At 38.4% G+C, this 15,287-nt stretch overlaps 1 protein-coding gene and 1 pseudogene across 2 annotated transcripts in view; one reads left to right on the top strand and one right to left on the bottom strand.

Moving 5' to 3' along the window:
* ENTREP2 (endosomal transmembrane epsin interactor 2) overlaps positions 1–15,287 on the bottom strand; it is a 459,718-nt gene that overhangs the window by 80,867 nt on the left and 363,564 nt on the right. The gene's annotated exons all lie outside the window — the stretch shown is intronic.
* On the top strand, positions 3,828–5,751 carry LOC118908733 (guanine nucleotide-binding protein G(I)/G(S)/G(O) subunit gamma-5B-like; annotated as a pseudogene).

Genomic DNA, 15,287 nt, shown 5'->3' with positions numbered 1-15,287 from the left:
ACCTGCGGGTTCGGGAGCGGCAGGAGGCCCGCTTTACCTCCACGCCCCCAGCTCTGGGGGAGAAACCGCCGGGCTGCCCGCTCCCCGTGCTTGGCCCCCCCGGGGAATCACTCCATTTACAGACACAGGGCCTGCCAGCTAGTGTTTCTTCCCTCCTAGAGCGTAAAAAGGAAGAACAGTTTTTACTGATTTTACCTTTCTTCTGGTATCCAATCTATCGTAATAGTATGTGATAGTCACATGGCTTGAGGAGCTGTAGGTGAACAGACGTTGCTGCTCATTGCCGTGTTGTGTGTTTCCAGGTAAAACTGAGACATCCTTACAGCCCTAGGCCCCCAGGTGGCCTTTAACAAGCTGTGATCTGTTCAGATATTACAGCCACGTGAAGATGTCAGATACAGCAGGGCCGTCACACAGGAGACACAGGGAGGGGGATGTGGGCAGGGCTGCCAACGGCCACCGCGGCGCCAGTGCACAAGGGTTTTGAAAGAAAAATATTCTTGGGGGAACTCACCTAGTCTTTACAGGTAAAATTAAAATTAGATTTGCAGGTAAAATCTTCACTTAAAAAATCTCACGGTCTAGCTTTCCTTGAGAAGATGCCAGTTCTAGACTCACCAGGCCTCTGGCGGGAGCTGCTCTGTAGGCCGCGGCTTCCAGGTTCCGGGCTGCGGTGAGTGTGTGTCCGGCTTTGCCCTCAGCGGCCTGGAAGTTTGTTTCCTGCTCTCCTTCTTGCACGGGGGGGTGGCGGAGCTCCCCTCTGCCGTCATTTCCATCCCCTCTCCCCTTGTCCTTGTAAGTCTGTTCATTTACAGTGGGTTCTGGCAGAAGGAGACACAGGGGCCCAGGCAGAGTCAGCTCCGGGTGTCCGGGTGCTCCAGGTGGGTTAGCGACTGACACCGTGAGAATGAGCTGGTTTCCATCACCATTTTTCCTTCTAGAGACCACCCTTGAGCAGATATTAAAGGCCTGCTGAATACAACAGTGGCCCAGCAGGCCAGCAGGTGGCAAGGACAGAAGGATCAACGGAGACATTGGTCGTGGAGCACCCGGCCCCCAGCTCCCTGTCCAGCCCCTGCAGGTGAAGGCCTCCGTCCTCCATGCCTTGGACAGCTCAGCAGGACGGAGACAGGCACCTGGGAGGAGCCACAGCTGACAGGGGACCTGGTGGAGCAGGGGATCCAGAGAGCATTTAGTGAAGCCTGAAGCTGCCCGGTCTCAGTTCCCTCCCTGCTCTGCCCTCAAATAGGCAGCCCCACTGCAGTGTGCTCAGCAGTCTGGAAGAGTCCAGCCCAAGAGAAAAAGCCAACACGTTACCATCTGTGGGTCTCCCAAGGAGTGCTAGGTCGGTATATCAGAGTCCGCTGTTGGGACCGTGACGATAACCTTCAAGTTCTTGTTACATTTCCATGAGCAATTGAGGGAGGCAGGTCGGTGAATCTGTCCCCCCCCACATTGCTCCATCTATGACAGGAGTGAGCAAACATCACGTAACAGGTGGCGGGAGACTGGAGAGAGTGAGAAGGTCCTAAGTGTCGCACCATGAAGTCGCAGAAACAAAACGGCGAGAGTATATGTAGCCCAATGATCTTGCTCTGAGGCAGGTGTCGAGTCCAGTGGGGAGGAGTCTCAGGGTCTGAGCCCTATAAAGTCTGGAAACCAGAGGGACATGCAGCAGGGCTGAGGCTGCAGGTCCTGGGGACTCCCCCACCCACAGAGCCACAGCTGGGTGGCCTCCTTCCTGCCCCCGTGGCCTCAGGGCCTGTCCCTGCTGCCCCCAATCCCAAAACCCTCCTCCCTCTGCTCCTCTCAGGGCTGCTTCCTGCACTTCTTGGGCCTCAGCCTGTGTGTCACATGCCTGGGGAAAGCCCGGGCTGCCCTGTCACACCTCCCTGCTTCTCTCCTTGTAACACTTCCGTTATCCAAAAAGTCTCCTTTGCTTGTCTGTCATCGAGCTTTCCTCTTAGAACCTGAGCTGTACACCAAGAAGGAGTAGAGCCAGGACTTGGCTGGCTGGTCACTGATAGGTCCCTGGCACCCAGAACATGCTAGACATGTGGCTCTAACCCTATAAAAACGAACTGATTCAATGAATGAAAGAATGAATGAATGTACACAGGATAGATAAACATTTGTAAGGGACCATTGTTGACTTACTTTAAACTTACCAAGTTTTATTTTGCTGAGAATATTTTCTTTGCTAGGAAACTTAGGGGTTTAGAATCAACTTTCAAACTGCTGCATTCACCATGAAATCATTTACCTTTGATAATGGCAAATTCACATGAAGATGAGTTAAAAGAGATTTATGTTACTACAAAGGGAAAAATTTTGTGTGGTCATGATAAACTGTAAAGAGCAATCAAATGCTAAACTTCTCATGAAGCCAAGTGAGGCCAAGACTATTCTGGACCTGTGATTAGTAGAATAAAAGCTACACCTTCTGACAGTGTGGGATACTGTGAAGGAGACGGCGGCTGACAAGGCTGAGCGGGGCTGTGCACTGGCACCCAAGTCTTCCTTCATCTTTAAAGCCAGGCGTTTCCAAGCCAGCCTAAGGCCATGCCCTCTCATAATTTATTATTCATCACAATGAAGTAAAATCAGGGTTGCCGTGGTTACTGAGGGGCTCTTCTGAAGGCTGTGGCTACATAATTGGTGTTGACTTGGTTACTGGATGCTTTCAATTTTGCGATTAGAGTGGTGGTGCTAAATGCAGCTACAAGCCTCAAGGAGAAATTCTAATAGGTTATGGGAAGAACAACGGTCACCAATGTACCATGGAGGTCTCAACCTGTGGTCCTGACAAAACGAGGAATAAAAATCAAAATCACTGGCTCATAAAATTAACAGATGACTTTTTAAAAACAAATGACAAACTGAATCATTTGACTATTGGTTAGATTTTGTTGCCTAACGTAGTAGGGCTGTCACACCGGAAGGTGAGGTTTGCTGTGAAGATCCTGCTCAGCCCAGCATGCAGCTAATGTTTCTTGAGATCCTGACACAGCCTTGGGCTGGGTCCTGAGAGGAGGAGGACTTCTGGGGAATGGCAGCTCGGAGGACTAGCTAGGCAGAAGGTGACACGGGATGTGGCCGAAGAACACTTTCCAAAAAGAGAGATGATAATGCCTTGAGCAGGCAGGAAGAGGAGTGGAAGGTCAGCATTCAGCCAGGGCCCCTCCTCAGAGGGCCAGCACCCTCATACCTCTGACATTAGGCTGAGGATAAGGGGAAAGGGCTATGAGCCTACAGAAATCCCAGACATGTGTGTGAGCACCTGGGGACTGGCGTTCTGTGCTTGCAGTCTGGTTTGCAAGCTGCCTGGAGCTAATGTGGGGCAGCTGTTCCACAGCAGGCGCGAAGGACAGCAAGTGAAGTGTAGCATACGTAAGGTGAGAGGGACTGAGATGCTGCCCTTCACCCCTACACTCATAAGGGGCCCCAGCATTTGTTTGTGCTCAGGTAGTCCGCAGAAGAGGTGGGAGAATCCCAAGAAGGTAGATTTTGAGGCGAGACCCGGCAAGGACCTCAGCCATCACTACCTGCTGCCAGCAGAGGCCCACCAGCTGGGTGCGCCCGGCATCACCAGCACAGGCCAGGGAGGGCTCAGAAGACAACACGGGACAGGCACTCACCCCCAGCCCGGGGATGCTTAATCTGCTCTGTCCCAGAAGCCACCAGGAACAGAAAAGTAGAAGGTGGAACAGAAAAGGGAAGAAGTGGGAAAGAACGGAACACCTTCTGGAGGCTGTTTTAATCTGATGGAGCCTAAATGGGTGTGCAGTGATAAGAGTCAAACTTATTTTCCCTAAATCAGTCAGCACATGCCAGTCGAGGTGAGCAGTAGGAAATGAGAACATTTCTATAGTTCTGAGGCATAACATGAAAATCTAAACACACCACACATAAGTCAAAAGGATTGAGACCAAACATCGCTCATAAACATACCAATTCAAAGAAAAAAAGAAACCCTGAAACTATTATCCTAAGTTAAATAAGCCAGACATAAAAAGACAGATATTGTGTGTGATTTCGTTAATATGAAGTAGCTAAAGTAGTGAAAATCAGAGAGACAGAAAGTGGAATGAAGGTTGCCACTGGGGGAGGAGCAATGGCGAGTCAGTGTTTAATGTGTATAGAGTTTCTATTTGGGAAGATGAAAAAGTTCTGGAGAAAATCATGATAATTGCTGTACAACAATGTGAATTCACATAATGCCACTGAAGTATACAATTAAAAATAGTCAAAATGGCAAATTCTACGTTTTGTGTACCTTATTACAATAGAGAAAAATGGAGTAAAAGGAGTCTCACTTTTAAAAGCAGATTAATATAACATTTAGTTACTAACTCCTAAGCTTATAGTCAAGAAAAAAAGGCCAAAGTATATAAATTATAAGTGATATAATAGATAAATACTTGTAGTCAAAGGGACATAACATAAAAATGTATTAAAATATTATGAAATGCTTATGAAAGAATACTATGAACTCTGTACTCACAATTTTTAAAAAAATGATTCAAATGATGACAGCAAATATGAAACAAGTGCAAAAATTGCCAATAACTACATGTCCTTCAAACATCACCAGTCTTAGACAGTTTGATTGGTGAATCTTTCAATGGGACATAGAAATAGTCCCCATAGTCTGTACACGACCACAGAACATAAAAAAGAAAGCTTCTCAGTCTTCTGAAACCACTGTTATAATGACTGATCCTGTTTACAGGTTGTGATTTTTTATTTCCCCCTTCCTTTCCCTTTTTTTTCTGTAGGATACCTGTGTGGTTGCCATATATTGCCTTGTTTTTTCATCTTGCTTACCGTTAACATGGAAGTTCTGGACATGCTGTAGCTTTTCTTTGTTATTATGAGGAAAATTTCTTAATATATGGAAATTCAGTAACACCCATCTAAGTAATCTATGGATCGAAGAGGAAGATGCAATGGAAATTTAAAAAATACGCAGAACTGAATGAAAACAAAGTACAGTGTATCAAAATATATGGGATGCAGCTAAATCAAAACTGAGAGGGAAATTTATAGCACTATATGCTTCCATAAGAAACCAGGAAAAGTCTCAAATCAATAACATAATTTTTACTTCAAGAAACTAGAAAAAGAACAGCAAATCTACCTAAAGCAAGCCAAAGGAAGGATATCATAAAGAACAGAAACCGAATTGAAACAGGAAAGCAGTTGAGAAAATCAATGAAAAAAGAACTGGTTCCACCCCAGCGGACTCACCACTGATCTACGTACACACCTGTGAATCTGCCTGGCTCTCCCAATGCCAAGTCTGGCTTCTCCAGCGTCACAGCTATGAAGAAAGTGGTTCAACAGCACCAGCTGGAAGCCAGCTCAACCACATGAAAGTTTCCCAGACAGCTGCAGATCTGAAATAATTCTGTCTGCAAAATGCTCAACATGACCCCCTGCTGACTGGAGTATCTTCAAGTACAAATTCCTTCAGACACCAGAAAGTCTGTTCCTTTTGGTAGTAAAATGATTCTTTGGAAGGTTTTCTAAACTACTTTTCATGAACCAGTGAATATTGAAAGGAAAGCTAATTTGAAGCCTGTACAAAAGCTTATCCTTATAACATGTGCCATACCATATGAGTTTCTACTTTTGTCAGTCCTTAACATCTACCTCTCTGAATTTTCATGAATTTCTGTTTCATAAGGGTAAATATTTTATACACACTGGCAGCAGCATACAATAAAATACTCAGTATAAAAAAAAGAACTGGTTCTTTGACATGAACAACAAAATTAATAAATCTCTAGCAAGAAAAATGACAAAAGATAGATATCAGAAATAAAACAAGAGATATCACTACAGACCCTGCAGACATTAAAATAATGACAGGGGGATAATATGAACAACTAAACATACAAATTTGACAATTTAAATGAAATTCATCTATCCTCAAAAAGCAGAAACTACCACATCTCATTCAATATGAAATAGATAATTTTAATAGCTCTATATAACTATTAAGGGAATCAAATTCAAAATTTTAAATCTCACCCCAAAAAAATCTCCAGGCATAGGTGGTCTCACTGGAATATTCTATCAAATGCTTAAAGAACAATTAACACCAATTCTTCACAACCTGTTCCATAAAAGAGGAAGGAAAATTTCCCAACTCATTTTATGAGGCCATTATTATCCTAATGCCAAAAACAAAGACAGTTAGAAAAAGAAAACAACAGACCATGAATTCATCTCTATGAACTTAGATGCAAAATATCCTCAACAAAACATTAATGAACTAAATTCAACAACGTTTAAAAAAGATTCTACACCATGGCCAAGAAATATTTGCTCAAGGTATGTAAAACTGGTAAGCATCAGAAAATCAATCAGTGTAATCCACCATAACAACAAGCTAAAGAAACATCATGTGATCATATCGACAAACAAAAAGCATTTGACAAAATCCAACACGTATTCATTTAAAAATCTCTCTCAGCAAGTTAGGAACAGAAAGAAATGATCTCATTGTGAAAAAAAATCTATATTTAAGTGCAGAAAGGAAAAAAGATGTATACAAAAGCCCTACAGTAAATATTACCTTCATGTGGAAGGCTGTGTGCTTTCCCTTTAAGGTTGGAAACAAGGCAAACATATCCACTCTCACCACACGTATTCAATCATAACACCAGAAGTTCTAGCCAGTGCAATAAGGCAAGAAGGAGAAATAAAAGGCACGTAAATTGGAAGCAAATCTCAAAGAATGTATTAAAGAACTCCTAGAACTAATAAGTGAATTCAGCAGGGTAATAGGATACAAAACCACACAAAATCAATTACATTTCCAATAATAACAATAAACATGCAGACACTGAAATTAAAAGCAAATGTCACAATCACTATAAAGAGAACAGAATATTTGAGTATACATTTAATACAACATGTACAGGATCTGTGTGCTGAAAGTAATGAAGTGCTGATGAAAAAAACAAAGATCTAAATGAACAGAGACACAGACCACGTTCACGGGTTGCAAGATGCAACACAGACTGACGTTAATTCTCTCCAAATTGTTGCATAGGATTAATATAATCCCTTATTAAAACTTCAGCAAGATTTTTTTTGAAACAGAGATAGCGTATTCTATAATTTTAACAGAAAGCCACAGCCTGTAGAACAGCTAAAATTCAACAAGAAAGAATAAAGGGAGACGAGTCACTCTGACCCCCAATATTAAAGCTTACTTACTATTATAGCTACAGTGTGGTGTTGGCATTCAGTGTGCTCATGACACATGGATCAATGGAATAAAACAGAAAACACAGAAATAAACCCACACAAATATTCTGAGCTGATTTTTCACAAAGGTGCAAAAGCAATTCAGTAGTGGAAGGCTAGCCTTTTCAATAAATGATCTGGAACAATCAGACAGTCACAGGCAAGCTATGAACCTTGACCTAAATTTCATACCTTATACAAAAATTGACTCAAATGGAACTTAAATTTAAAATGTAAAATTATAAAACTTTTATTAAAAAAATGTACACACTAGTTCTTATCTCAACACCTCATTAATTATTTAATTAATTTTTTTATTACAGTATGATTGATATACACTCTTATGAAGGTTTCACATGAAAAAACAATGTGGTTACTACATTTACCCATATTATCAAGTCCCCACCCATACCCCAATGCAGTCACTGTCCATCAGTGTACTAAAATGCCACAGATTCATTATGTGCCTTCTCTGTGCTACACTGTTCTCCCCATGATCCCCCACACCATGTATACTAAACATAATACCCCTCAATCCCCTTCTCCCACCCTCCCCAGCCACCCTCCCACACTCCTCCCCTTTGGTAACCACTAGTCCCTTCTTGGAGTCTCTGAGTCTGCTGCTATTTTGTTCCTTCAGTTTTGCTTCATTGTTATACTCCACAAATGAGGGAAATCATTTGGCATTTGTCTTTCTCTGCCTGGCTTATTTCACTGAGCATGATGTCTTTCTTTCTTATGGCCAAATAGTATTCCATTGTGTATATGTACCACATCTTCTTTATCCATTCATCTACTGATGGACACTTAGGTTGCTTCCATATCTTGGCTATTGTAAAAAGTGCTGCGATAAACATAGGGGTGCATATGTCTTTTTGAATCTGAGAAGTTGTATTCTTTGGGTAAATTCCAAGGAGTGGGATTCCCAGGTCAAATGGTATTTCTATTTTTAGTTTTTAGTTTTTTACTTTCCACAATAGTTGAACTAGCTTACATTCCCACCAGCAGTGTAGGAGGGTTGCCCTTTCTCTGCATCCTCGCCAGCATTTGTTCTTAATCTTTTCAATAACACCTCATTAATAAAAGGAAAAAAACTGATAAATTGGATCTCAACAAAATTAAAAACTTCTTCCCTGAAGAGGTGGAAATGACAAGTTACAGACTAGGAGAAAACATCTGCAAGCCACATATCTGACAGTGGATTAGTATATAGAGTTTAAAAAACTCTCAAAACTCAACAGTAAAAAATAAGCGAATTAGAAAATGGGCAAGCCACATGAACATTTATTTCACCAAAGCATATGTACAGATGGCAATAAAGCCCATGAAAACATACTCAACATTATCAGCCACCAGGGAAATGAGAAATAAAACAATACATCACTACATATTTATGAGACTGACTGAAAAAAAAACCCCACCAATACTGAAAATATCAAATGTTGATGAAGATGTTGGAGGAACTGAATCATTCAGACATTGCTAATGGGAATGTAAAATGGTACAGCCACATTAGAAAACAGTTCAGTAGTTTCTCTTAAAACTAAACATAAAATTATCACATGAACAGTAATTGCATTCTTAGGTTCTCCCAGAAAAATGAAAGCTTATATTCATACAAAAACCTACACATGAATGTTCATAGCAGCCTTATTCATAAGACCCCAAAACAGAGTCCAAATGTCCTTCAACAGGTAAATGGTTAAATAAACTGTCATGTACATACATACCATGGAATACTATGCAACAATGAAAAGGAATGACTACTGATGAATTTGGATGAATCTCCACGTAATTACATTGAATGAAAAAAGTCAGTTCTAAGTGGTTGTACACTGTATTATTCCACTTACATAACATGTTGAAAATGACAAAATTTTAGAAATTGTGGACAGATTAGTAGTTGCCAGTATGAGGTACAAGGAAATAGATGTGTTATAAAAAGACCAATATGAGGGATCCTTGTGGTGTTGAAATAGTTCAGTATCTTGACGGTGGTGGTGGATACAGGATCCCACATAGGTGAAAAAAATTGCATCAGACTTAATATACATACTCTCACAGTCAGGCAGACAAATGAATACAAGAAATAGCAGGAAATCTGAATAAGAGGGGTTGATTGCATCAACATCAATACTGTGGTTCTGATATTGCTACCATTTGGGGGAAGCTGGAAAAAGAGTACAGCAGATCACTAATATTTCTAACAGCTTCATGTGAGAATCTATTAATTCTTGGGTAAAAATTTTCATTTAAAAAATTATTAAATTCTATATTAATCCTAACCTTCCTTCATTTCTAATCTAGAAACAAAACATTTGTGGGTGACATTTCTATAGATGCTCACTGTGGAGTAGCATTAAATACAAAACAGTCTTTGTATCCATTTTCACAGGTTTTTTGAGAAAAGATTTTTTTCAGATCCAATATAGGGAGTAAAAGCAGGGATTTATGGTGATTCTGGCTTATAAAAGTTATCTGATTGATGCAGATAGAGTTGTGTTCCTTGCCTATTTCTAAAATAAGAGGATTAACCACAGATGCTTTATAAATTTCATTTTTGTTCTGCAGTTCTGTATTCATTCTACTCCAATCTCCAATTTACTCATTCATTTCCACCATGGAAATGTAGAAAAAGAAACAAATGGAATATGATTATAATTTGCTTCTTTCTCCAAACTCTTATATACTGTTTGGCTCCTAATCGGAATGCATTTTTTGAATTCCCTCTTAACAATCAACTTTAACCATTCTTTACACCAAAACATTTAATTTCTTTTCCTTTCTCTGAAAAATTGCTTTGTAACAATTTGAGATGTGACTGGCATCAGGGATGGAATGAAGATGTGGATAACTGCATAAGCCTTTTTGAATGACAAATTCCTACAAAACCATTGGCTTCCTGACTCAATTATAAACTGTAAAAATGATTTGCTACCCAAAGTAGCAAATTGAAGTATTGTTTTGAATGAGTCCTATCACTGTTTCCTCAAGTTAGCCGTGAACAGTCAAAAACTGAGAGAATAACTCTAAATAGTTTTTTTAAAAGAGCTAGATGATTTTTACAAGTACCTTAAAATCATGAGCAATAGCAATACAGAGAGACAGATGCATATACAAAGAAAGGCATAACAACTGTGATAATGCTCACTGTCAAATAGCATCAAATACAAAACAACTCTATGAGACAGCATCCTGGGATGATGAGTTATGAGACTCCTGCTAACACATCTGTATTGACTCCAGGGATAATGTTAGAATAAGGCTGCAATACACTTTTGATATTTATACATGAAAGAAAAGATCTGCTTTCTTTCACCTTCCATTCTTTAACAGTTATTTCCCTCCCTACTTCTTCCCTCCCTTCCTCTTTTTGGTGTCAGAATTTGGGACAAAGGAACATGATCAAAGGGGGATGTAAAATAGCCGGGCTGGAGTCGGGTGGAGTAGGCAGGGCACGGGAAGTAAAAAAAGAAGAGTACACAGGTAAAGAGGAAATGGTGAGTTAATGGATGGAGCAAGAAGAAAATATACCAAAGGAGAAAACTCTAGTACAGAGGTGTGCTAGTAGATGTTTAACAACTGACTCTTCAGAAGAAAACTGTACACATATATACACTAATTATGAATTCTAATAATATAAAGGATTTGTAACAATAAATTTATAATACAAATACATACTATAGATAATTATACTCTGCACACTTACATGAGTTCTACATCTGTAACTTCAGTGTAACTTGCTATTTCTTTTTTTAAAACAGCTTTGTTGAGATAAGTCACATACCATACAATTTACTCATTTAGAATGTACAATCCATTGATCTTTAGTATAGTCACAGATATGTGCAAGCATCATCAGCATCAATTTTAGATAGTTTCCGTCACCTCAAACAGAAACCCCCTACCATTTAACTGTCTGTCATCCCTTCCCCTTCCTCCTAGACCAAGGCAACCATTAATTTACCTTCTGTCTCTATAGAGTTCTTTATTCTGGACTTTCATATGAAAGGAACCATATAATTTTGGGGCATAATGTATCAAGGCTGGTACATGTAACATGTATCAGTACTTCATTCTTATTTACGTCTAAGTAATATTCCACGGTATGGATAGATCACATTTTGTTTCATCTGTTGATGGACATCTGGTTGTTTCCATCTTTTGGCTATTATGAACAATATTGCCATAAACATTTGTGTACAAGTTTTTGGGTGGACATATGTTTTCATTTATCTTAGGTATATACCTAGGAATGAAACTGCTAGATCACATAGTAATTCTGTTTAATTACTTGAGGGGCTGCCAGTCTCTTTTCCAAAGTAGTTACCCACCAGCAGCATTCCCACTAGCAATGCACGAGGGCTCGAATTTCTCCACATCCTCCTAACATTTGTTGTTGTCTGACTCTTGGATCCTAGCCATCCTATGGGTGTGAAGAGTATAGTGGCTTTGATTTGCATTTCCCTGATGATTAATGATGTCAAGCATCTTTTCACATACTTACTCACCATTTGTATACTTCCTTGGAAATATCTGTTCAATACTTTACCCTTTTTAAAATTGGGCTTTCTTTGTATTACTGAATTGTAAAAGTTACTTAAATATTATAGAAACAAGTCCCTTAACAGATACATGATTTGCAAATATTTTATCCCATTTTGTGGGCTTTTTATTTTCTTGATAGTGTTCTATGAAACAATTTTATTTATATCATATACATATATTACTTTATATATATTAATTTATAATAGATGAAGTCAATTCATCTATTTTTTCCCTTGTTTCTCATGCTTTTGATGTGATTTCTAAGAATTCTTCGTAAATCCAGTGTCATGAAAATTTCCTCTTGGGTTTACTCCTAAGATTTTTAAAGTTTTAGCTCTTATATTTAAGTCTTTGCTCCAATTTTAGTAAATTTTTGTAAATGGTATGTGGTAAGGGTTCATTGTCATTCTTTTGCATATATTTACCCAGTTTTCCCAGTGCCATTTGTTAAAGAGACTATTTACCCCCCTCATCCCCACTGAATGCTTTTGGCACTCTTATTAAAACTCAGACCATAGATACTTGGATTTTCATTTTTACTAGATTCTCAGAGGTCTGTTTCATTGACCTGTATGTCTATCCTTATGCCAGTACCACAGTCTTGATCCCTGTTGTTTTGCAGTAAGTTTTAAAATTAAAAAGCATTGGTCTTCCATATTTCTTCTTTTTCAAGATTGCTTTGGCTATTCTGGGCCCCTTGCAATTCCATGTGAGTTTTAGAAAAAACTTTTCAATTTCTACAAAGACATCAGCTGGGATTCCGATGGGGATAGCTTTGACTCCGTAGGTCAATTTGAGGAGTACTGTAGTTGCTGTAGACTGGAGGTTTGTGTCCTCCCCAAAATCATATTCTGAGCCTAACCCTCAATGTGATGGCATTAGGAGGTGGGGCCTTCGGGAGGTGGTTAAGCCATGAGGATAGAACCTTCATGAAGGCGATTAGTGCCCTTATAAAGGGGACTCCAAAGACCTCCTCCACCCTTCCATCGTGTGAGGACAAAGCAAGCTGGCTATCTATGAGCCAGGAAATGGGGCTTTCACCAAATACCAAATCTTCCAGTGCCTCAATCTTGGAATTCCTAGACTCCAGTACTGTGAAAAATACATCTCTATTTCTGTGGTATTCTGCTATAATAGCCCAAATGGACCAAGAAGGTGATTTTAGGAAGAGTTGTCTTTGTTGTATTTTCAAAAATATATGTGCTTTTGGGAGGAGATTTCTGCTGCTCTACTCACGCTGCCATCTTGGCTCCACACCCTCAAGAAGGTGATCTTAATGTTAAGTTTTCCAATTCAATTAAAATAGTAAAATTAAAATTGATATTTTCACAATTATTTAGATATTTAATTTCTTTCAGCAATACTTTGGAGTTTTCAGACTATAAGTTTTGCATTGCTTTTTAAAAAATCTATTCCCAAGTATTTTATTCTTTTTGATGCTATTTTAAATGGAATTATTTTATTTCCATTTTCAGATTATTCATTGTGTTTAGAAATAGAATTCTTTTTGTATTTTTATCTTGTATCTTGCAACCTTGCTGATTTTTTAAAATAGTTCTAATAATGTTTTAGTGTATTCCTTAGGATTTTCTATATACAAGATCATCTCATCTGTGAATGATATGTTTTACCTCTTCCTTTCCAATCTGGAATTCTTTTATTTCTTTTTCTTGCATAAATGCCCTGGCTAGAACTTCTAGTACAATGTGAATAGAGCTGGCAAGAATGGACAATTGTATCTTGTTCCTGATTTCCAGGTGAAATTATCCAGGTTTTCACAACTAACTATGATGTTAGCTGTTTGTTTTCCAGGTATCTTTTGTCAGATTGAGGGAGTTCCCTTCTATTCCCAGTTTTTGAGTGTCTGTATCACAACAGAGTATTGGACTTTGAAAAGTCATTTTTCTGCATGTTTGAGATTATTTTGTGATTTTTATCTGTACTGTATTGATAGAACATATTATATGAACTGATTTTTGGATGTTAAACCAACCTTGCATCTCTAGGATAAATCCCACTTGGTCATGGTATATAATTCTTTTAAAATGTTGCCTGACTCAGTTTGCTATTATTTTGTTGAGAATTTTTGCATCCAAATTCATAAGAGATACTGGTTTATACTTTTCCTTTCTTATGATGCCTTAGCTTGGTTTTAGTAGAGTACAGAGTACACTGGCCTCATAAAATGAGTTTCAAAGTGTTTCTTCCTCTTCTATTTTTTGGAGAGATTGTGAAGAATTGGTTTTAATTTTTCTGTAAACATTGGTAGAATTCAGTGATGAAGCTATCTGGCACTGTCGTATTCTTGGTAGGTAGTTTTTTCTCTTCACTTTTTATAGACTTATCAAACTGTTTGATTCTTCTTGAATCAACTCAGGCATTCTGTTTTTTTTTTTTTTTTAATTTGTCCACTTCATTGAAGTTATCTTACTTGGTGCATAACTACTCATAGTGTTCCTTTATAACCCTTTTTTATGTATAAGGTTGGTAGTTTACCCCTTTTTCATTTCTGATCTATTCATTTAAGCTTCCTCTATTTTTTTTTCTCAGCAAGCTATCCTAAGGTTTATCAATTTTGTTGACCTTCCAAAGAACAAGCATTTGGTTTCATTGATTTTCCCTATTGTTTACTACTCTCTTTTTAATAAATTTCTACTCTAATCTTCATTATTTCCTTACTTCAGCTTGCTTTAGTTTAGCTTGCCCTTTTTCCAGTGTTTTAACATGTAAATTAAGAATTGATTTAAATAGGCATTTTCAGCTATAAATCTCTAAGCACTGCATTAGCTGTATCCCATAAGTTTTGATATGTTATATCTTCATTTTAACTCAGCTCAAGGTATTTTCTGATTTCCTATGGATTTCTTCTTTGACCAAATTATTAAGGAGTGTTATTTAATTTCCACATCTTTGTTTCACAGTTTTTTTGGTTTTTTTTTTTTTTTCGCTACTGGTTTCTAATTCATTCCATTATAGTTAAAGAACATACTTTATATTATTCAGTCCTTTAAAATTTATTTATATTTGTTTTATGGCCCAGTATATGGTCTACCCTGGAGAATATTCCATGTGCACTTGAGAAGTAGTGTATTGCTGGGTTGGGTGTTCAGTGGATGTTTGTTAGGTTTATAATGTTGTTCAAGTCTTCTATTTTCCTTGTTGATCTTGCATCTAGTTGTTCTATCCATCACTCAAAGTGTTGTACTGAAGTTTCCAACTATTACTGCTGAATTGTCTATTTCTACTTTCTTTCATTGATATCAGTTTTTGCTTATGTATTTTAGTGCTATATTATTTGGTATATACATGTTTACAACTGTTATATCTTCCTTCTGGGTAGACATTTTAATCATTATAAAATGTCCCTCTTTATCTGTAGGAACATTCTGACTTGTTGTTTTTTGTGAAACTCACTTTTATTATTCATGAATAAATGCTTGATTGGCATTTTTGTATAAATTAACCAATAAGGTGCAATA

This window comes from Manis pentadactyla, chromosome 18, assembly GCF_030020395.1.
Source record: "Manis pentadactyla isolate mManPen7 chromosome 18, mManPen7.hap1, whole genome shotgun sequence".
NCBI classification, from domain to species: Eukaryota; Metazoa; Chordata; class Mammalia; order Pholidota; family Manidae; genus Manis; species Manis pentadactyla.
Note: the sequence above shows the minus strand (reverse complement) of the source record. Positions and strands in the feature narration are given on the sequence as shown.